Below are 22,784 nucleotides of genomic sequence, written 5' to 3' on the forward strand. Positions count from 1 at the left end.
CTTTAGACTCCTCAGCTAACCTGATTTGCCAGTAGCCAGCTGTCAAGTCAAATGTGCTCAAATATTTGGCAGAAGCCAACTTGTCAATGAGCTCATCTGCCCTTGGAATAGGGTGTGCATCTGTCCTGGTGACAGCATTGAGTCCTCCGTAATCCACACAGAACCTCATCTCTCTCTTGCCATCTTTGGTGTGAGGTTTGGGGACCAGAACCACTGGGCTAGCCCAGGGGCTCTCTGAAGGCTCAATGACACCTAATTCCAGCATCTTTTGCACCTCAGTCTTTATACAGTCCCTGACGTGGTCAGGTTGCCTGTAAATCTTGCTCTTTACAGGAAGACTGTCACCAGTGTCCACCACATGTGTACACCAGTTAGTCTGACTGGGTGTCAAGGAGAACATATGCCTGTATGCCTGTAGAACTTGTCTGCAGTCATGTTGCTGATGTTCAGTGAGGCTGCCACCTAAGGCCACACCATCAACTGAGCCATCCTCAGGGTTCTGAGTGAGCAGGTCTGGGAGAGGGTCACTCTCTTCCTCCTGCCCCTCATCTGTAGCCATGAGCAAGCCCATGTCTGCCCTGCTGACATATGCCTTCAATCTGTTCACGTGGAGCACCCTGTGGGGGCTCCTGGGAGTTCCTAGGTCCACCAAGTAGGTAACCTCTCCCTTCTTTTCCAGAATTGTATGGGGTCCAGACCATTTGTCTTGGAGTGCTGCTGGGGCCACTGGCTCCAACACCCATACCTTCTGTCCAGGCTGAAATTCAACAAGGACAGCCTTTTGGTCATGCCAAGCTTTTTGTAATTCTTGGCTAGCCTCAAGGTTTTTAGATGCCTTTTCCATGTACTCTGCCATCCTGGAGCGGAGACCAAGTACATAGTCCACTATGTCCTGTTTAGGCTTTTTGAGAGGTAACTCCCATCCTTCCTTTACAAGACACAGGGGTCCTCTTACAGGGTGCCCAAACAACAATTCAAAGGGGCTGAAGCCAACCCCCTTTTGAGGGACCTCTCTGTAAGCGAACAAAAGGCAGGGCAGAAGGATGTCCCATCTTCGCCTGAGCTTTTCAGGTAATCCTTTAATCATGCCCTTTAGGGTCTTGTTAAATCTCTCAACAAGCCCATTGCATTGTGGGTGATAAGGAGTGGTGAACTTGTAGTTTACACCACATTCCTTCCACATAGCTGTCAAATATCCAGACATGAAGTTGGTACCTCTATCTGATATTACCTCCTTAGGAAACCCCACTCTGGAGAAAACTCCAAGTAGGGCCCTGGCCACAACAGGAGCTGTTGTGGTCCTAAGGGGAATTGCCTCTGGGTACCTGGTGGCATGATCCACTACCACCAGTATGAATCTGTGCCCAGATGCTGTAGGGGGATCCATTGGACCAACAATATCAATCCCCACTCTCTCAAAGGGAACCCCCACCACAGGTAGTGGTATCAGGGGGGCCTTTGTTGTTCCACCTGCTTTACCACTGGCTTGGCAGGTTTCACAGGAGCGACAAAACTCCTTGGTGTCTTCAGACATGTGAGGCCAGTGAAAGTGAGGGACAAGCCTGTCCCAAGTCTTGTTCTGGCCTAGGTGTCCTGCTAAAGGAATATCATGGGCCAAGGTGAGTAGGAAGCCCCTAAATTGCAGAGGTATAACCAACCTCCTGGTAGCACCAGGCTTGGGGTCTCTAGCCTCTGAATAAAGGAGTCCATCGTCCCAATATACTTTATGGGCACCTTGAGCATTCCCAGCAGCCTCAGCAGCAGCCTGCTGTCTGAGGGGTTCAAGAGAAGGACAGGTTAACTGAGCCTGCCCCAAGTCTGCCCTAGAAGGTCCCCCTGTCCCCAGAAACTCAACCTGATCAGGTTCAAGTTCTTCAGGGACAGTTCCTTCAGGGGTCTCAAGATCAGTTTCCTGTGAAGCCTGATCCTCACTTGTAGGCAGTTGGGAAGGCACAGCCTTAACCCTCCTGTTCTTCTTCTTGGGAGGTACTTGGTCCATTGTTCCAGGATCCAAGACCTGAGGTTCAGAGAGGCACTTTTTGGCCTGTGACCTGGTCACAGCAAGGACATGTGATGATATCCCTAACATCTCTGCATGAGTCCTGTACTCAACTTCTGACCATAGAGAGTTCTCCAGGTCATTGCCCAACAAACATTCTACTGGGAGATCAGCACTAACCACAACTTTCTTTAGGCCAGTTACCCCTCCCCAGGAAAAGTTAACAAGTGCCACACTATGTGTAGTAGTGACATTGCTGGCATTGGTCACCAGGTAATCATCGCCTGGCATGTATTGTCCAGGGTCCACAAAGTTAGGTGTCACCATAGTGACACTGGCACATGTGTCCCTGTAAGCTTGAGCCACTTTGTTGTTAATCAAAGGCGTCTGTCTGTATTTGCCCAGATTACTGGGACTTATGTCAGGGACCAAATCCAGGTCCCCTTCACAAACCAAAACAGCCTGTGTAAGAGTTCTGACTAGGTCAGAATCTCCTCCAGTTCCCAAAGTGATTCCCACTAAACCCTTGGCTTGAGGACCAGCACTGCTAACTGTACTAGTGGGTGCAGGTGCCTTAGGGGCTGCAGTGCTGGGGGCTCCACCCTTTTTACACTCACTTGTCCAGTGAGAGGTGTTCTTACAAGTTTTACACCAGGGTTTCTTCTGACCTTCTTTCTTCTTCTTCTTGGAAGTTTGGGACCCACCCTCTGTCTCAGTTTGGGGCCCTGTTGAAGACTTCTGGTCTTTAGCTTTCTGCTCCCCACCCTTCTGGTCTGTTTTCTTCTGGTCACCACCCTGGTTCTGGTTCTGGTTCTTTTGCTTAACTCTGGTTCTTACCCATTTATCTGCCCTCTTTCCCAATTCTTGGGGAGAGGTCAAATCTGAGTCAACCAAATGTTGATGCAACTGCTGGTTCTGACAATTATTTAAAATTTGTTCTCTCATCAGCAAATTATACAATCCTTCATAGTCTGTAACCTTGCTTCCCAGCAACCATCCCTCCAGAGCCTTAGTGGCACACTCAACAAATTCAGACCAGTCCTGAGTCTGTGTCTTCTGGGTATCTCTGAACATTAACCTGTACTGTTCAGTGGTTAAGCCTAACCCATCAATCAGAGCACTCTTCAGGACCAGGTAGTTTCTAGAATCCCCATCACTAACTGTGAGGAGTCTGTCTCGGCCTCTACCTTCAAAGGAGAGCCACAAGATTGCTGCCCACTGCTCCTGAGGGATCTGCTGTACTCTGCAGGCTCTCTCCATTGCAGTAATCCATTTATGGATGTCATCCCCAGCTTTGTAGGGGGGCACAATCTTACTCAGGTTTCTATTATCAAAAGACCTGTCTTTATCCTTGTGGATATTGCTGCCACCAGTGGGTTCTATTACCCCACTCTCTCTAGGCTGTCTTGCTCTAGCAAGTTTCTCTTGGGCCAGGGCAATCTCCAACTCTTGTCTCTGGACTCTCAATTCAGCCTCTCTAATTTGAGATTCTCTCAATTTGGTCTCATGTTCCCTTCTCTGAGGGCTAGTCATCCTCCTTCTGGAGTGACCATGAGAACCTCTAGAAGCATAGGAGTTGTCAGAGTCACCTGAGTGAATCCTTCTCCTCCTAGGCTCCTGGTTAAGTCCACCTGAGGGTCTGAATGGGTTGTTACCTGATTCATTCCCAAGTTGACTTAAGTTAGCCTGGTTCAGTCTACTGACCAGCACCTGACTATCTCTGTCATCATCTGACTCACTGCTTTCCACCTCCTCCTCCTCTTCTTCTTCCTCTTCCTCTACATCTACTTGAGGAGCTCCAGTGGTGGAGGCTTCCTCATCTACCAGGATGATAGGGGCAGGGGTGTCTACAGTGTCATCCTCTGAAGGATGGCCTCCTTCAGCATCCCCTGTGGGGTTTGCCTTAGAGGGCTTTAGAGTCTCAGACTGGTCTAAGAGCTCTCTTAGGTGGTCTGTAGTAGGGGAAGGCCCTGTCTTCAGACCCCTTAAGACACAAAGCTGTCTTAATTCCTTAAAGGAAAAAATAGCAAATTTGGATGGTGCCCTTGGAGGGTCACTCTCAACAGGAGTAAGTCCACTGGACCCCTCTGCTCCAGACATTGCTCTAGTGTGGGTGGATGTGTTGCAATCTACCTACACTGGTGTTTACCTACTAAACCTATCTAGTAGTTGTAGCTAGGGTGTGCTACTCCCTTTGCTCTACAACAACTAAGCTCAGTAGAACTTAAGTATACTAGTCTTGTTTTATATGTACCTAGCAGGTACCTGTGTGATCTTTCAGATGATAATCTCAAAGATTGTAATGGTAAAACAACAGCAAGCTCAGATCCCAATCCGCTGCTCACCAATGTGAGAAGTTGGCCTGGTATATAATGCTCACTAGTTCTAGTGATCACTTTGTACCATGCCAAGCAACCCTTATGATGATGGTTGTAATTCAACCTTGTAGACCAGTTATCCTAGTGGTAACGTGGACAAAGCAGTCTTAGGCTAAACTCTGAAAGGCATGTGAAGCCAGCTGTTATACCATACACAATCCCCTTGAATACCAAATGAAAGGGACACCACACAGATATATATTGAAAATATATATTGATTTATTAACTATTAAAATCCCCTGGACTCTTTATGAGCACAGAAGCACAAGCGTTAAATCACAAGACAGTTTAAAATACACAAAAGTTGCACAATATGGATGAGCCCTAGGGGCCACCTAAACCATATACTAAATAAGTGGTATAAGGGATACCAGGAGGAAAGTGAAGAGGCCTAGGGCCTTGGGAATCGCTGGAGCTATTCGAGACTGGAGTTAACTAAGTCGGGAAAGGCCCACGGGACTCGGGTGCAGTGTTCAAAGTGCACGCACTTCTCAATACAAAGTCTATGGTGCGTAAAAAGCACAAAGTTAGAAAGTTAGGAACCTTCCGAGTGACCTACGGAGCTGAAACTTAAAACCCAGGCCCTTGGGATGTGTACCAGTGCAGGAGCACCGGCGGAGCTGAGTTACCTCACCCACAGGAAGCGGGTGCACAGGGTCGAAGATGTGTCGGGTTTCGTCACGCTGGTCGATGGTGCTTGGAGCAGGAGATGCTGCAGGCGGCTCGATGAGAAGAGTTCCGGTGGATCCAAGGGTGGATCTGTAGATGTGAAGACCTGAAAGCAGAGGGGACAGTGTTCAAAGTCACTAGCCAGTGACTGCCGTGGAACCAGAGTGGAACCAGGTGATGTCGGGTGCAGACAGGCGTTGTCGGGTAGCTTCTTTCTGCAGCCACGTGGATACCCGGGGTCGAGGACGTCCAGGAGTCGGTCACGAGCTGTCCCACGTAGGCTTCTCGCTGTTGGCGGTGTCGGCGACCTGATCGGAGCAAACAGGCCTTGGCAAATGCAAGCCACGCAGAAGTTGAAAGATGCTGTTCACTCGGACCAGCAAGGTCAGAGCGGGTGCTCCTTTTCACAGGAGCTTGGGTAGGTCTGGAGCAACCAGACCTGCTGTTTAAATCTTCGGGTTCGTCGCCAAGATGGCCGCTGGCCGCGTGGCTAGTGGCCGGGATGGCGCGTCGAGTGGCACAATGCAAAAGGGCCCCACGCAGATCGTGGAGATGCTGGAGGGCTGATCTTCGGTGCAAGGGCTGCTTGGTGGTGGGGGTTCTCAATCCCCAAAGCACAACGTCGAGGATGCCTCAGAAGCTGCGCAGTCAGCTGTTCGGGTGTCTTTCAAGAGGTCCGGTCCCACGTCACTCGGTGCCTCCACGGGTCCCTTCTTTGCAGGGACTGTGGATCGGGCTCTGAGAGGTCTGGGAATCTGGTTCTTGTCGGGCTCTGGGCTCGGGCTCCGGCGGGAGGCGGCGGCAAAGCAGACGTCGAGTTGCTGGTTGGTACCTGTGTTCACAGGGTGGTCACTCCTTGGCCACAAGGGAGATTCTCTTCAGTCTTCTGTGCAGCAGAATGTCGAAGTCCAGTCTTCTTCTTAGTTTTAAGTTGATTTCGGGATGATCTGCTGTGCAATGGCACTGCTCCCCCTCTTATTCCAATCTAGGGGGTGGATCACCTACTAGGTCCCTCCTCTGGGAGGAACCAGGAAGGGGGGCGGTTACACCCCCTTTCCTTTGTCCAGCTCCGCGCCAGGACTGGGGCTGGAAGGCCCCAGAACCGGTTTGGGCTGGCCTATGCACGGGGACACCTTGTGTGCCCCGGGCATGTCTGATTCTATTCAGCCCTGTCCTACCCAATACACAAAATCCTGTCTGGGGTGGTGCTCGCACCTCCCAAGGCAGGAAACCCTTTGTCCAGGCCACCATCTGCCGAGTTTCGGTCAGCAGCAGGAGGCCAGACTTGTGTCTGTGGTGGCAGCGTCCATTTTGTGAAGCTGAGGCTCTGTTTAACTTTAACCGGGGTTAAGGCTACACACATGTCGTGTCCCTCTAGAAGGGTGGAATGCTATCCCCGTCGCCAGAATTGGCGAGGGGATAGTATTCCAATTCGTATGACACCTTACTCGACATGTTTTGATAAAGCCAAACCAAAGATAGCATTTAACCGCGAGGATTATAATGCACTTAAGAGTATATGGTATGGCAATATCCCGGAACAGCTTAGGGAGTTGTTCCCGACAGCTGCAGACAGGCTCAGCTCATGCTAGAGCACCATCTCACATATTTCCAAGCACTCTGCCTCCAGGATTGATGAGGCCTTCCATAGGAGTGGCTGATAGGAACATATGTGTCCAGTTTAGGGTTAGGCACAGACATACTGTACCTAAGTAAGAGGTGGTTACACCGACTTACCCCAGCTGAGTGATCAGCCAGTTGTGTCAAATATGGAGGCCAGGCCAGGGGTGGCATAATACATGCTGCAGCCCCTGGTAGGCCTTGGATACACCTATGCCCTGGGCACCTAGGGTGCACTTATACAGGGGCTCATAAGGTGAACCAGTTCCAATTCGTAATGCACCTAGAGTGCATTGGCAGTAATTTAGAGAGAGAACAGCAGGCTGTGGGTCTGATTAGCAGGCCCACAGCCACATTAAGTCAGAAACCAGTGAAGCAAAAAGCAAAAATTTGGGGTGACCATAGGATAGCAGACCCTACTCTCCTACAAACCCTATTACATATTCCGTGTGTGTACATAGAAGCACTTCTTAATGCCACTAACATGAACAAGATTTTAGGCTGAAGATGCAATCTAAATGACTGTGCAGTATGTACTCCACTTCATGAATAATTAGGAATGAGAACATGATGGCTATAAGAGTAATGGAAGAGCCTGCTTCCATTCTGACTGGAAATCTGAGTTGTGTGACCATTGGCAAAAACCGACCACGAAGGGACTCGAACCCTCAATCTTCTGATCCGAAGTCAGACGCCTTATCCATTAGGCCACGGGGTCATATGTCCTGCTGTGCTTATTTTTATAATGTAGGTGGTATGCAAGGATGGGAAATATGATATTGATAGTTATTTAGGTTTACATCCCATTGTGTGTTTTCAGCTCCTTTCAATTAAAGCACTCTTTTGGAATCTATATAATGAAAATGTCACCAGTACGATAAGCTTTTGTTTTCTTTTTTGCATTTAAACCTCTTTCTTCATGAGAATAAAGCTCAGTTGTACGCTTTACATAGCTCTGGATATTTCTAGAGGTGGAGAGAAACTGTTTTGACAGTAGTAAAAACTGCTCCTTTCTGGATATGCCAATTTACACACGCTCAAAGGTTGTATACGTTTCATGAATCCTGACTTGCCCTATTCAAGTAGCTGAAAGCCTGTCACCACCTCTAGAAACAACAGTTACACCAATCCAATTCAAATCATTTTTTCCAAAGGAATATCTTCTGCCCGGTCAAAGTGTCATCTGACAAAGATAGGTGTTTAAAAATCTACTTTGTAGTTTCAGAACACCAACATGACTCTGAAGAGTACAGAAGTAAAATGGTACCATTTCAAAGTTCCTAATACCACATAAGCTTCTGAGCGGAAGCATGTAATATATATATCAATTTTTCTGGAAAAGTAAGAGTGGATATTGGTTTTCACCTCAGATGGGACTCGAACCCACAATCCTTGGCTTAGGAGGCCAGTGCCTTATCCATTAGGCCACTGAGGCACAGATAACCACTTGCAGTCTAGAGGCATTATTTAAATGTATTCAATCGTCAAACACTGGTGTCTGCACACAAGACATTTCTCAGTTCTCTCCATAAGTAAACTCCCCATTTTCATCCTCTTCCATGCCCGACTTTAATACTCTGTTCAGTGCTATAATGGAGGCTCTGCATTTCGAGCAAGTGGAGAGAAATTGGAGGAGAACCACTTTCGACTCAACACTTCTTCTTTCCTGGATGTTTTTCTCAATAAACTGGGCTTTGACAGTGGTATCAAGCCGTCCTTGTCTTCAGCAGGACACAGAAACAGGCACCAAGTCTCCTAACCAAGTTCAACCACACTCTGCAACTTAATAGACCAATGCTTCACAAATTAGCCAACTGTGTCATCAGCAAAGGCAGCCAATGTGCCAATCCTTTATAATTCTTCTGTAGTACTTCTCTTTCTCGTAGGCAAAATTAGCACTTTAACTGCACAAATCATACAGATTTTACACTTGAAGCACTCCATGAACACATACTTACACACCTTGCATTTCATCTACACACCCTTAAGCTAAAAACCCATTCTGTCAAGTCAAAATTCTGCAACCCTATTACATATTCCCTGCGTGTACATAGAAGCACTTCTTAATGCCACTAACATGAACAAGATTTTAGGCTGAAGATGCAATCTAAATGACTGTGCAGTATGTACTCCACTTCATGAATAATTAGGAATAAGAACATGATGGCTATAAGAGTATTGGAAGAGCCTGCTTCCATTCTGAATGGAAATCTGAGTTGTGTGACCATTGGCAAAAACCGACCACGAAGGGACTCGAACCCTCAATCTTCTGATACGAAGTCAGACGCCTTATCCATTAGGCCACGCGGTCATATGTCCTGCTGTGCTTATTTTTATAATGTAGGTGGTATGCAAGGATGGGAAATATGATATTGATAGTTATTTAGGTTTACATCCCATTGTGTGTTTTCAGCTCCTTTCAATTAAAGCACTCTTTTGGAATCTATATAATGAAAATGTCTCCAGTACGATAAAGTTTTGTTTTCTTTTTTGCATTTAAACCTCTTTCTTCATGAGAATAAAGCTCAGTGGCATGCTTTACATAGCTCTGGATATTTCTAGAGGTGGAGAGAAACTGTTTTGACAGTAGTAAAAACTGCTCCTTTCTGGATATTCCAATTTACACACGCTCAAAGGTTGTATACGTTTCATGAATCCTGACTTGCCCTATTCAAGTAGCTGAAATCCTGTCACCACCTCTATAAACAACAGTTACACCAATCCAATTCAAATCATTTTTTCCAAAGGAATATCTTCTGCCGGGTCAAAGTTTCATCTGACAAAGATAGGTGTTTAAAAATCTACTTTGTAGTTTCAGAACACCAACATGACTCTGAAGAGTACAGAAGTAAAATGGTACCATTTCAAAGTTCCTAATACCACATAAGCTTCTGAGCGGAAGCATGTAATAAATATATCAATTTTTCTGGAAAAGTAAGAGTGGATATTGGTTTTCACCTCAGATGGGACTCGAACCCACAATCCCTGGCTTAGGAGGCCAGTGCCTTATCCATTAGGCCAGTGAGGCACATATAAACACTTGCAGTCTAGAGGCATTATTTAAATGTATTCAATCGTCAAACACTGGTGTCTGCACACAGGACATTTCTCAGTTCTCTCCATAAGTAAACTTCCCATTTTCATCCTCTTCCATCCCCGACTTTAACACTCTGTTCTGTGCTATAATGGAGGCTCTGCATTTCGCGCAAGTGGAGAGAAATTGGAGGAGAACCACTTTCGACTCAACACTTCTTCTTTCCTGGATGCTTTTCTCAATAAACTGGGCTTTGACAGTGGTATCAAGCCGTCCTTGTCTTCAGCAGGACACAGAAACAGGCACCAAGTCTCCTAACCAAGTTCAACCACACTCTGCAACTTAATAGACCAATGCTTCACAAATTAGCCAACTGTGTCATCAGCAAAGGCAGCCAATGTATTGTATTGTATTGTATTGTCATTTATAAAGCGCGGTTGCTGCCCAAGGGCGTCCAAGCGCTGAGGCATAAGTCAGAACTGAGTATGACGGATGGGTTTTAAAGTTCGGTGGACCTCGCGTGCCAATCCTTTATAATTCTTCTGTAGTACTTCTCTTTCTCGTAGGCAAAATTAGCACTTTAACTGCACAAATCATACAGATTTTACACTTGAAGCACTCCATGAACACATACTTACACACCTTGCATTTCATCTACACACCCTTAAGCTAAAAACCCATTCTGTCAAGTCAAAATTCTGCAACCCTATTACATATTCTGTGCGTGTACATAGAAGCACTTCTTAATGCCACTAACATGAACAAGATTTTAGGCTGAAGATGCAATCTAAATGACTGTGCAGTATGTACTCCACTTCATGAATAATTAGGAATGAGAACATGATGGCTATAAGATTATTGGAAGAGCCTGCTTCCATTCTGAATGGAAATCTGAGTTGTGTGACCATTGGCAAAAACTGACCACGAAGGGACTCGAACCTCAATCTTTTGATCCGAAGTCAGACGCCTTATCCATTAGGCCACACGGTCATATGTCTTGCTGTGCTTATTTTTATAATGTAGGTGGTATGCAAGGATGGGAAATATGATATTGATAGTTATTTAGGTTTACATCCCATTGTGTGTTTTCAGCTCCTTTCAATTAAAGCACTCTTTTGGAATCTATATAATGAAAATGTCACCAGTACGATAAGCTTTTGTTTTCTTTTTTGCATTTAAACCTCTTTCTTCATGAGAATAAAGCTCAGTTGTACGCTTTACATAGCTCTGGATATTTCTAGAGGTGGAGAGAAACTGTTTTGACAGTAGTAAAAACTGCTCCTTTCTGTATATGCCAATTTACACACGCGCAAAGGTTGTATACGTTTCATGAATCCTGACTTGCCCTATTCAAGTAGCTGAAAGCCTGTCACCACCTCTAGAAACAACAGTTACACCAATCCAATTCAAATCATTTTTTCCAAAGGAATATCTTCTGCCGGGTCAAAGATGCATCTGACAAAGATAGGTGTTTAAAAATCTACTTTGTAGTTTCAGAACACCAACATGACTCTGAAGAGTAAAGAAGTAAAATGGTACCATTTCAAAGTTCCTAATACCACATAAGCTTCTGAGCGGAAGCATGTAATAAATATATCAATTTTTCTGGAAAAGTAAAAGTGGATATTGGTTTTCACCTCAGATGGGACTCGAACCCACAATCCCTGGCTTAGGAGGCCAGTGCCTTATCCATTAGGCCACTGAGGCACATATAAACACTTGCAGTCTAGAGGCATTATTTAAATGTATTCAATCGTCAAACACTGGTGTCTGCACACAGGACATTTCTCAGTTCTCTCCATAAGTAAACTTCCCATTTTCATCCTCTTCCATCCCCGACTTTAACACTCTGTTCTGTGCTATAATGGACTCTCTGCATTTCGAGCAAGTGGAGAGAAATTGGAGGAGAACCACTCTCGACTCAACACTTCTTCTTTCCTGGATGCTTTTCTCAATAAACTGGGCTTTGACAGTGGTATCAAGCCGTCCTTGTCTTCAGCAGGACACAGAAACAGGCACCAAGTCTCCTAACCAAGTTCAACCACACTCTGCAACTTAATAGACCAATGCTTCACAAATTAGCCAACTGTGTCATCAGCAAAGGCAGCCAATGTGCCAATCCTTTATAATTCTTCTGTAGTACTTCTCTTTCTCGTAGGCAAAATTAGCACTTTAACTGCACAAATCATACAGATTTTACACTTGAAGCACTCCATGAACACATACTTACACACCTTGCATTTCATCTACACACCCTTAAGCTAAAAACCCATTCTGTCAAGTCAAAATTCTGCACCCCTATTACATATTCTGTGCGTGTACATAGAAGCACTTCTTAATGCCACTAACATGAACAAGATTTTAGGCTGAAGATGCAATCTAAATGACTGTGCAGTATGTACTCCACTTCATGAATAATTAGGAATAAGAACATGATGGCTATAAGAGTATTGGAAGAGCCTGCTTCCATTCTGAATGGAAATCTGAGTTGTGTGACCATTGGCAAAAACCGACCACGAAGGGACTCGAACCCTCAATCTTCTGATCCGAAGTCAGACGCCTTATCCATTAGGCCACGCGGTCATATGTCCTTTTGTACTTATTTTTATAATGTAGGTGGTATGCAAGGATGGGAAATATGATATTGATAGTTATTTAGGTTTACATCCCATTGTGTGTTTTCAGCTCCTTTCAATTAAAGCACTCTTTTGGAATCTATATAATGAAAATGTCACCAGTACGATAAGCTTTTGTTTTCTTTTTTGCATTTAAACCTCTTTCTTCATGAGAATAAAGCTCAGTTGTATGCTTTACATAGCTCTGGATATTTCTAGAGGTGGAGAGAAACTGTTTTGACAGTAGTAAAAACTGCTCCTTTCTGGATATGCCAATTTACACACGCTCAAAGGTTGTATACGTTTCATGAATCCTGACATTGCCCTCTTCAGGTAGCTGAAAGCCGGTCACCACCTCTAGAAACAACAGTTACACCAATCCAATTCAAATAATTTTTTCCAAAGGAATATCTTCTGCAGGGTCAAAGTTGCATCTGACAAAGATAGGTGTTTAAAAATCTACTTTGTAGTTTCAGAACACCAACATGACTCTGAAGAGTACAGAAGTAAAATGGTACCATTTCAAAGTTCCTAATACCACATAAGCTTCTGAGCGGAAGCATGTAATAAATATATCAATTTTTCTGGAAAAGTAAGAGTGGATATTGGTTTTCACCTCAGATGGGACTCGAACCCACAATCCCTGGCTTAGGAGGCCAGTGCCTTATCCATTAGGCCACTGAGGCACAGATAAACACTTGCAGTCTAGAGGCATTATTTAAATGCATTCAATCATCAAATACTGGTGTCTGCACACAGGACATTTCTCAGTTCTCTCCATAAGTAAACTTCCCATTTTCATCCTCTTCCATCCCCGACTTTAACACTCTGTTCTGTGCTATAATGGACTCTCTGCATTTCGAGCAAGTGGAGAGAAATTGGAGGAGAACCACTCTCGACTCAACACTTCTTCTTTCCTGGATGCGTTTCTCAATAAACTGGTCTTTGACAGTGGTATCAAGCCGTCCTTGTCTTCAGCAGGACACAGAAATAGGCACCAATTCTCCTAACCAAGTTCAACCACACTCTGCAACTTAATAGACCAATGCTTCGCAAATTAGCCAACTGTGTGATCAGCAAAGGCAGCCAATGTGCCAATCCTTTATAATTCTTCTGTAGTACTTCTCTTTCTCGTAGGCAAAATTAGAACTTTAACTGCACAAATCATACACATTTTACACTTGAAGCACTCCATGGACACATACTTACACACCTTGCATTCCATCTACACACCCTTAAGCTAAAAACCCATTCTGTCAAGTCAAAATTCTGCAACCCTATTACATATTCCGTGTGTGTACATAGAAGCACTTCTTAATGCCACTAACATGAACAAGATTTTAGGCTGAAGATGCAATCTAAATGACTGTGCAGTATGTACTCCACTTCATGAATAAATAGGAATGAGAACATGATGGCTATAAGAGTAATGGAAGAGCCTGCTTCCATTCTGACTGGAAATCTGAGTTGTGTGACCATTGGCAAAAACCGACCACGAAGGGACTCGAACCCTCAATCTTCTGATCCGAAGTCAGACGCCTTATCCATTAGGCCACGGGGTCATATGTCCTGCTGTGCTTATTTTTATAATGTAGGTGGTATGCAAGGATGGGAAATATGATATTGATAGTTATTTAGGTTTACATCCCATTGTGTGTTTTCAGCTCCTTTCAATTAAAGCACTCTTTTGGAATCTATATAATGAAAATGTCACCAGTACGATAAGCTTTTGTTTTCTTTTTTGCATTTAAACCTCTTTCTTCATGAGAATAAAGCTCAGTTGTACGCTTTACATAGCTCTGGATATTTCTAGAGGTGGAGAGAAACTGTTTTGACAGTAGTAAAAACTGCTCCTTTCTGGATATGCCAATTTACACACGCTCAAAGGTTGTATACGTTTCATGAATCCTGACTTGCCCTATTCAAGTAGCTGAAAGCCTGTCACCACCTCTAGAAACAACAGTTACACCAATCCAATTCAAATCATTTTTTCCAAAGGAATATCTTCTGCCGGGTCAAAGTTGCATCTGACAAAGATAGGTGTTTAAAAATCTACTTTGTAGTTTCAGAACACCAACATGACTCTGAAGAGTACAGAAGTAAAATGGTACCATTTCAAAGTTCCTAATACCACATAAGCTTCTGAGCGGAAGCATGTAATATATATATCAATTTTTCTGGAAAAGTAAGAGTGGATATTGGTTTTCACCTCAGATGGGACTCGAACCCACAATCCTTGGCTTAGGAGGCCAGTGCCTTATCCATTAGGCCACTGAGGCACAGATAACCACTTGCAGTCTAGAGGCATTATTTAAATGTATTCAATCGTCAAACACTGGTGTCTGCACACAAGACATTTCTCAGTTCTCTCCATAAGTAAACTCCCCATTTTCATCCTCTTCCATGCCCGACTTTAATACTCTGTTCAGTGCTATAATGGAGGCTCTGCATTTTGAGCAAGTGGAGAGAAATTGGAGGAGAACCACTTTCGACTCAACACTTCTTCTTTCCTGGATGCTTTTCTCAATAAACTGGGCTTTGACAGTGGTATCAAGCCGTCCTTGTCTTCAGCAGGACACAGAAACAGGCACCAAGTCTCCTAACCAAGTTCAACCACACTCTGCAACTTAATAGACCAATGCTTCACAAATTAGCCAACTGTGTCATCAGCAAAGGCAGCCAATGTGCCAATCCTTTATAATTCTTCTGTAGTACTTTTCTTTCTCGTAGGCAAAATTAGCACTTTAACTGCACAAATCGTACAGATTTTACACTTGAAGCACTCCATGAACACATACTTACACACCTTGCATTTCATCTACACACCCTTAAGCTAAAAACCCATTCTGTCAAGTCCAAATTCTGCAACCCTATTACATATTCAGTGCGTGTACATAGAAGCACTTCTTAATGCCACTAACATGAACAAGATTTTAGGCTGAAGATGCAATCTAAATGACTGTGCAGTATGTACTCCACTTCATGAATAATTAGGAATGAGAACATGATGGCTATAAGAGTATTGGAAGAGCCTGCTTCCATTCTGAACGGAAAGCTGAGTTGTGTGTCCATTGGCAAAAACCGACCACGAAGGGACTCGAATCCTCAATCTTCTGATCCGAAGTCAGACACCTTATCCATTAGGCCACGCGGTCATATGTACTGCTGTGCTTATTTTTATAATGTAGGTGGTATACAAGGATGGGAAATATGATATTGATAGTTATTTAGGTTTACATCCCATTGTGTTTTTTCAGCTCCTTTCAATTAAAGCTCTCTTTTGGAATCTATATAATGAGAATGTCACCAGTACGATAAGCTTTTGTTTTCTTTTTTGCATTTAAACCTCTTTCTTCATGAGATTAAAGCTCAGTTGTATGCTTTACATAGCTCTGGATATTTCCATAAGTGGAGAGAAACTGTTTTGACAGTAGTACAAACGGCTCCTTTCTGGATATGCCAATTTACACACGCTCAAAGGTTGTATACGTTTCATGAATCCTGCCTTGCCCTATTCAAGTAGCTGAAAGCCTGTCACCACCTCTAGAAACAACAGTTACACCAATCCAATTCAGATCATTTTTTCCAAAGGAATATCTTCTGCCGGGTCAAAGTTGCATCTGACAAAGATAGGTGTTTAAAAATCTACTTTGTAGTTTCAGAACACCAACATGAGTCCGGAGAGTACAGAAGTAAAATGGTAACATTTCAAAGTTCCTAATACCTCATAAGCTTCTGAGCGGAAGCATGTAATAAATATATAAATTTTTCAAGAAAAGTAATACTGGATATTGGTTTTCACCTCAGATGGGACTCGAACCCACAATCCCTGGCTTAGGAGGCCAGTGCCTTATCCATTAGGCCACTGAGGCACACATGAACACTTGCAGTCTAGAGGCATTATTTAAATGTATTCAATCGTCAAACACTGGTGTCTGCACACAGGACATTTCTCAGTTCTCTCCATAAGTAAACTTCCCATTTTCATCCTCTTCCATCCCCGACTTTAACACTCTGTTCTGTGCTATAATGGAGGCTCTGCATTTCGTGCAAGTGGAGAGAAATTGGAGGAGAACCACTTTCGACTCAACACTTCTTCTTTCCTGGATGCTTTTCTCAATAAACTGGGCTTTGACAGTGGTATCAAGCCGTCCTTGTCTTCAGCAGGACACAGAAACAGGCACCAAGTCTGCTAACCAAGTTCAACCACACTCTGCAACTTAATAGACCAATGCTTTCCAAATTAGCCAACTGTGTCATCAGCAAAGGCAGCCAATGTGCAAAACCTTTATAATTCTTCTGTAGTACTTTTCTTTCTCGTAGGCAAAATTAGCACTTTAACTGCACAAATCATACAGATTTTTACACTTGAAGCACTCCATGAACACATACTTACACACCTTGCATTTCATCTACACACCCTTAAGCTAAAAACCCATTCTGTCAAGTCAAAATTCTGCAACCCTATTACATATTCAGTGCGTGTACATAGAAGCACTTCTTAATGCCACAAACATGGACAAGATTTTAGGCTGAAGATGCAATCTAAATGACTGTGCAGTATGTACTCCACTTCATGAATAATTAGGAATGAGAAAATGATGGCTATAAGAGTATTGGAAGAGCCTTCTTCCATTCTGAATGGAAAGCTGAGTTGTGTGACCATTGGCAAAAACCGACCACGAAGGGACTCGAACCCTCAATCTTTTGATCCGAAGTCAGACACCTTATCCATTAGGCCGCGCGGTCATATGTCCTGCTGTGCTTATTTTTATAATGTAGGTGGTATGCAAGGATGGGAAATATGATATTGATAGTTATTTAGGTTTACATCCCATTGTGTTTTTTCAGCTCCTTTCAATTAAAGCACTCTTTTGGAATCTATATAATGAGAATGTCACCAGTACGATAAGCTTTTGTTTTCTTTTTTGCATTTATACCTCTTTCTTCATGAGATTAAAGCTCAGTTGTATGCTTTACATAGCTCTGGATTTTTCCAGAAGGGTAGAGAAATTGTTTAGACAGTAGTACAAACTGCTCCTTTCTGGATATGCCAATTTGCACACGCTCAAAGGTTGTATACGTTTCATGAATCCTGACTTGCCCTATTCAAGTAGCTGAAAGCCTGTCACCACCTCTAGAAACAACAGTTACACCAATCCAATTCAAATCATTTTTTCCAAAGGAATATCTTCTGACGGGTCAAAGTTGTATCCGACAAAGATAGGTGTTTAAAAATCTACTTTGTAGTTTCAGAACATCAACATGACGCTGAAGAGTACAGAAGTAAAATGGTACCATTTCAAAGTTCCTAATACCTCATAAGCTTCTGAGCGGAAGCATGTAATAAATATATACATTTTTCTAGAAAAGTAATAGTGGATATTGGTTTTCACCTCAGATGGGACTCGAACCCACAATCCCTGGCTTAGGAGGCCAGTGCCTTATCCATTAGGCCACTGAGGCACAGATGAACACTTGCACGCTAGAGGCATTATATAAATGTATTCAATCGTCAAACACTGGTGTCTGCACACAGGACATTTCTCAGTTCTCTCCATAAGTAAACTTCCCATTTTCATCCTCTTCCATCCCCGACTTTAACACTCTGTTCTGTGCTATAATGGAGGCTCTGCATTTCGAGCAAGAGGAGAGAAATTGGAGGAGAACCACTTTCGACTCAACACTTCTTCTTTCCTGGATGCTTTTCTCAATAAACTGGGCTTTGACAGTGGTATCAAGCCTTCCTTGTCTTCAGCAGGACACAGAAACAGGCACCAACTCTCCTAACCAAGTTCAACCACACTCTGCAACTTAATAGACCAATGCTTTACAAATTAGCCAACTGTGTCATCAGCAAAGGCAGCCAATGTGCCAATCCTTTATAATTCTTCTGTAGTACTTTTCTTTCTCGTAGGCAAAATTAGCACTTTAACTGCACAAATCATACAGATTTTTACACTTGAAGCACTCCATGAACACATACTTACACACCTTGCATTTCATCTACACACCCTTAAGCTAAAAACCCATTCTGTCAAGTCAAAATTCTGCAACCCTATTACATATTCAGTGCGTGTACATAGAAGCACTTCTTAATGCCACTAACATGGACAAGATTTTAGGCTGAAGATGCAATCTAAATGACTGTGCAGTATGTACTCCACTTCATGAATAATTAGGAATGAGAACATGATGGCTATAAGAGTATTGGAAGAGCCTGCTTCCATTCTGAACGGAAAGCTGAGTTGTGTGTCCATTGGTTAAAACCGACCACGAAGGGACTCGAACCCTCAATCTTCTGATCCGAAGTCAGACACCTTATCCATTAGGCCACGCGGTCATTGGTCCTGCTGTGCTTATTTTAATAATGTAGGTAGTATGCAAGGATGGGAAATATGATATTGATAGTTATTTAGGTTTACATCCCATTGTGTTTTTTCAGCTCCTTTCAATTAAAGCACTCTTTTGGAATCTATATAATGAGAATGTCACCAGTACGATAAGCTTTTGTTTTCTTTTTTGCATTTAAACCTCTTTCTTCATGAGATTAAAGCTCAGTTGTATGCTTTACATAGCTCTGGATATTTCCAGAAGTGGAGAGAAACTGTTTTGACAGTAGTACAAACTGCTCCTTTCTGGATATGCCAATTTACACACGCTCAAAGGTTGTATACGTTTCATGAATCCTGCCTTGCCCTATTCAAGTAGCTGAAAGCCTGTCACCACCTCTAGAAACAACAGTTACACCAATCCAATTCAAATCATTTTTTCCAAAGGAATATCTTCTGCCGGGTCAAAAAGTAAAATGGTACCATTTCAAAGTTCCTAATACCACATAAGCTTCTGAGCGGAAGCATGTAATAAATATATCAATTTTTCAAGAAAAGTAATACTGGATATTGGTTTTCACCTCAGATGGGACTCGAACCCACAATCCCTGGCTTAGGAGGCCAGTGCCTTATCCATTAGGCCACTGAGGCACAGATAAACACTTGCAGTCTAGAGGCATTATTTAAATGTATTCAAACGTCAAACACTGGTGTCTGCACACAGGACATTTCTCAGTTCTCTCCATAAGTAAACTTCCCATTTTCATCCTCTTCCATCCCCGACTTTAAAACTCTGTTCTGTGCTATAATGGACTCTCTGCATTTCGAGCAAGTGGAGAGAAATTGGAGGAGAACCACTCTCGACTCAACACTTCTTCTTTCCTGGATGCTTTTCTCAATAAACTGGGCTTTGACAGTGGTATCAAGCCGTCCTTGTCTTCAGCAGGACACAGAAACAGGCACCAAGTCTCCTAACCAAGTTCAACCACACTCTGCAACTTAATAGACCAATGCTTCACAAATTAGCCAACTGTGTCATCAGCAAAGGCAGCCAATGTGCCAATCCTTTATAATTCTTCTGTAGTACTTCTCTTTCTCGTAGGCAAAATTAGCACTTTAACTGCACAAATCATACAGATTTTACACTTGAAGCACTCCATGAACACATACTTACACACCTAGCATTTCATCTACACACCCTTAAGCTAATAACCCATTCTGTCAAGTCAAAATTCTGCAACCCTATTACATATTCCGTGCGTGTACATAGAAGCACTTCTTAATGCCACTAACATGAACAAGATTTTAGGCTGAAGATGCAATCTAAATGACTGTGCAGTATGTACTCCACTTCATGAATAATTAGGAATGAGAACATGATGGCTATAAGAGTATTGGAAGAGCCTGCTTCCATTCTGAATGGAAATCTGAGTTGTGTGACCATTGGCAAAAACCGACCACGAAGGGACTCGAACCCTCAATCTTCTGATCCGAAGTCAGACGCCTTATCCATTAGGCCACGCGGTCATATGCCCTGCTGTGCTTATTTTTATAATGTAGGTGGTATGCAAGGATGGGAAATATGATATTGATAGTTATTTAGGTTTACATCCCATTGTGTGTTTTCAGCTCCTTTCAATTAAAGCACTCTTTTGGAATCTATATAATGAAAATGTCACCAGTACGATAAGATTTTGTTTTCTTTTTTGCATTTAAACCTCTTTCTTCATGAGAATAAAGCTCAGTTGTATGCTTTACATAGCTCTGGATATTTCTAGAGGTGGAGAGAAACTGTTTTGACAGTAGTAAAAACTGCTCCTTTCTGGATATGCCAATTTACACACGCTCAAAGGTTGTATACGTTTCATGAATCCTGACTTGCCCTATTCAAGTAGCTGAAAGCCTGTCACCACCTCTAGAAACAACAGTTACACCAATCCAATTCAAATAATTTTTTCCAAAGGAATATCTTCTCCCGGGTCAAAGTTGCATCTGACAAAGATAGGTGTTTAAAAATCTACTTTGTAGTTTCAGAACACCAACATGACTCTGAAGAGTACAGAATAAAAATTGTACCATTTCAAAGTTCCTAATACCACATAAGCTTCTGAGCGGAAGCATGTAATAAATATATCAATTTTTCTGGAAAAGTAAGAGTGGATATTGGTTTTCACCTCAAATGGGACTCGAACCCACAATCCCTGGCTTAGGAGGCCAGTGCCTTATCCATTAGGCCACTGAGGCACAGATAAACACTTGCAGTCTAGAGGCATTATTTAAATGTATTCAATCGTCAAACACTGGTGTCTGCACACAGGACATTTCTCAGTTCTCTCCATAAGTACACTTCCCATTTTCATCCTCTTCCATCCCCGACTTTAACACTCTGTTCTGTGCTATAATGGACTCTCTGCATTTCGAGCAAGTGGAGAGAAATTGGAGGAGAACCACTCTCGACTCAACACTTCTTCTTTCCTGGATGCTTTTCTCAATAAACTGGGCTCTGACAGTGGTATCAAGCCGTCCTTGTCTTCAGCAGGACACAGAAACAGGCACCAAGTCTCCTAACCAAGTTCAACCACACTCTGCAACTTAATAGACCAATGCTTCACAAATTAGCCAACTGTGTCATCAGCAAAGGCAGCCAATGTGCCAATCCTTTATAATTCTTCTGTAGTAATTGTATTTCTCGTAGGCAAAATTAGCACTTTAACTGCACAAATCGTACAGATTATACACTTGAAGCACTCCATGAACACATACTTACACACCTTGCATTTCATCTACACACCCTTAAGCTAAAAACCCATTCTGTCAAGTCAAAATTCTGCAACCCTATTACATATTCCGTGCGTGTACATAGAAGCACTTCTTAATGCCACTAACATGAACAAGATTTTAGGCTGAAGATGCAATCTAAATGACTGTGCAGTATGTACTCCACTTCATGAATAATTAGAAATGAGAACATGATGGCTATAAGAGTATTGGAAGAGCCTGCTTCCATTCTGAATGGAAATCTGAGATGTGTGACCATTGGCAAAAACTGACCACGAAGGGACTTGAACCCTCAATCTTCTGATCCGAAGTCAGACACCTTATCCATTAGGCCACGCGGTCATATGCCCTGCTGTGCTTATTTTTATAATGTAGGTGGTATACAAGGATGGGAAATATGATATTGATAGTTATTTAGGTTTACATCCAATTGTGTTTTTTCAGCTCCTTTCAATTAAAGCTCTCTTTTGGAATCTATATAATGAGAATGTCACCAGTACGATAAGCTTTTGTTTTCTTTTTTGCATTTAAACCTCTTTCTTCATGAGATTAAAGCTCAGTTGTATGCTTTACATAGCTCTGGATATTTCCAGAAGTGGAGAGAAACTGTTTTGACAGTAGTACAAACTGCTCCTTTCTGGATATGCCAATTTACACACGCTCAAAGGTTGTATACGTTTCATGAATCCTGACTTGCCCTATTCAAGTAGCTGAAAGCCTGTCACCACCTCTAGAAACAACAGTTACACCAATCCAATTCAAATAATTTTTTCCAAAGGAATATCTTCTGCCGGGTCAAAGTTGCATCTGACAAAGATAGGTGTTTAAAAATCTACTTTGTAGTTTCAGAACACCAACATGAGTCCGGAGAGTACAGAAGTAAAATGGTACCATTTCAAAGTTCCTAATACCTCATAAGCTTCTGAGCGGAAGAATGTAATAAATATATAAATTTTTCAAGAAAAGTAATACTGGATATTGGTTTTCACCTCAGATGGGACTCGAACCCACAATCCCTGGCTTAGGAGGCCAGTGCCTTATCCATTAGGCCACTGAGGCACAGATGAACACTTGCAGTCTAGAGGCATTATTTAAATGTATTCAATCGTCAAACACTGGTGTCTGCACACAGGACATTTCTCAGTTCTCTCCATAAGTAAACTTCCCATTTTCATCCTCTTCCATCCCCGACTTTAACACTCTGTTCTGTGCTATAATGGAGGCTCTGCATTTCGCGCAAGTGGAGAGAAATTGGAGGAGAACCACTTTTGACTCAACACTTCTTCTTTCCTGGATGCTTTTCTCAATAAACTGGGCTTTGACAGTGGTATCAAGCCGTCCTTGTCTTCAGCAGGACAC

At 42.9% G+C, this 22,784-nt stretch overlaps 16 non-coding genes across 16 annotated transcripts; all 16 read right to left on the reverse strand.

Annotated features, from left to right (window-relative positions):
* Positions 1-7,311: 7,311 nt before the first annotated feature.
* On the reverse strand, positions 7,312-7,384 carry TRNAR-UCG (transfer RNA arginine (anticodon UCG)). Its single transcript has one exon. It is a non-coding gene; the product is annotated as a tRNA-Arg (tRNA).
* Positions 7,385-8,028: 644 nt separating this feature from the next.
* TRNAR-CCU (transfer RNA arginine (anticodon CCU)) lies at positions 8,029-8,101 on the reverse strand. The gene has a single exon. It is a non-coding gene; the product is annotated as a tRNA-Arg (tRNA).
* An 803-nt stretch (positions 8,102-8,904) lies between these two features.
* TRNAR-UCG (transfer RNA arginine (anticodon UCG)) lies at positions 8,905-8,977 on the reverse strand. Its single transcript has one exon. It is a non-coding gene; the product is annotated as a tRNA-Arg (tRNA).
* A 2,357-nt stretch (positions 8,978-11,334) lies between these two features.
* Positions 11,335-11,407, reverse strand: TRNAR-CCU (transfer RNA arginine (anticodon CCU)). Its single transcript has one exon. It is a non-coding gene; the product is annotated as a tRNA-Arg (tRNA).
* Positions 11,408-12,210: 803 nt separating this feature from the next.
* TRNAR-UCG (transfer RNA arginine (anticodon UCG)) lies at positions 12,211-12,283 on the reverse strand. The gene has a single exon. It is a non-coding gene; the product is annotated as a tRNA-Arg (tRNA).
* Positions 12,284-12,928: 645 nt separating this feature from the next.
* Positions 12,929-13,001, reverse strand: TRNAR-CCU (transfer RNA arginine (anticodon CCU)). Its single transcript has one exon. It is a non-coding gene; the product is annotated as a tRNA-Arg (tRNA).
* Positions 13,002-13,804: 803 nt separating this feature from the next.
* On the reverse strand, positions 13,805-13,877 carry TRNAR-UCG (transfer RNA arginine (anticodon UCG)). The gene has a single exon. It is a non-coding gene; the product is annotated as a tRNA-Arg (tRNA).
* A 644-nt stretch (positions 13,878-14,521) lies between these two features.
* TRNAR-CCU (transfer RNA arginine (anticodon CCU)) lies at positions 14,522-14,594 on the reverse strand. Its single transcript has one exon. It is a non-coding gene; the product is annotated as a tRNA-Arg (tRNA).
* A 1,520-nt stretch (positions 14,595-16,114) lies between these two features.
* On the reverse strand, positions 16,115-16,187 carry TRNAR-CCU (transfer RNA arginine (anticodon CCU)). Its single transcript has one exon. It is a non-coding gene; the product is annotated as a tRNA-Arg (tRNA).
* A 1,521-nt stretch (positions 16,188-17,708) lies between these two features.
* On the reverse strand, positions 17,709-17,781 carry TRNAR-CCU (transfer RNA arginine (anticodon CCU)). The gene has a single exon. It is a non-coding gene; the product is annotated as a tRNA-Arg (tRNA).
* Positions 17,782-18,585: 804 nt separating this feature from the next.
* Positions 18,586-18,658, reverse strand: TRNAR-UCG (transfer RNA arginine (anticodon UCG)). Its single transcript has one exon. It is a non-coding gene; the product is annotated as a tRNA-Arg (tRNA).
* A 567-nt stretch (positions 18,659-19,225) lies between these two features.
* Positions 19,226-19,298, reverse strand: TRNAR-CCU (transfer RNA arginine (anticodon CCU)). The gene has a single exon. It is a non-coding gene; the product is annotated as a tRNA-Arg (tRNA).
* An 803-nt stretch (positions 19,299-20,101) lies between these two features.
* On the reverse strand, positions 20,102-20,174 carry TRNAR-UCG (transfer RNA arginine (anticodon UCG)). The gene has a single exon. It is a non-coding gene; the product is annotated as a tRNA-Arg (tRNA).
* A 644-nt stretch (positions 20,175-20,818) lies between these two features.
* TRNAR-CCU (transfer RNA arginine (anticodon CCU)) lies at positions 20,819-20,891 on the reverse strand. Its single transcript has one exon. It is a non-coding gene; the product is annotated as a tRNA-Arg (tRNA).
* Positions 20,892-21,694: 803 nt separating this feature from the next.
* TRNAR-UCG (transfer RNA arginine (anticodon UCG)) lies at positions 21,695-21,767 on the reverse strand. Its single transcript has one exon. It is a non-coding gene; the product is annotated as a tRNA-Arg (tRNA).
* A 644-nt stretch (positions 21,768-22,411) lies between these two features.
* TRNAR-CCU (transfer RNA arginine (anticodon CCU)) lies at positions 22,412-22,484 on the reverse strand. Its single transcript has one exon. It is a non-coding gene; the product is annotated as a tRNA-Arg (tRNA).
* Positions 22,485-22,784: the final 300 nt, after the last annotated feature.

The sequence above is a fragment of the Lissotriton vulgaris genome, chromosome 5, assembly GCF_964263255.1.
Source record: "Lissotriton vulgaris chromosome 5, aLisVul1.2, whole genome shotgun sequence".
Classification (NCBI taxonomy): Eukaryota; Metazoa; Chordata; class Amphibia; order Caudata; family Salamandridae; genus Lissotriton; species Lissotriton vulgaris.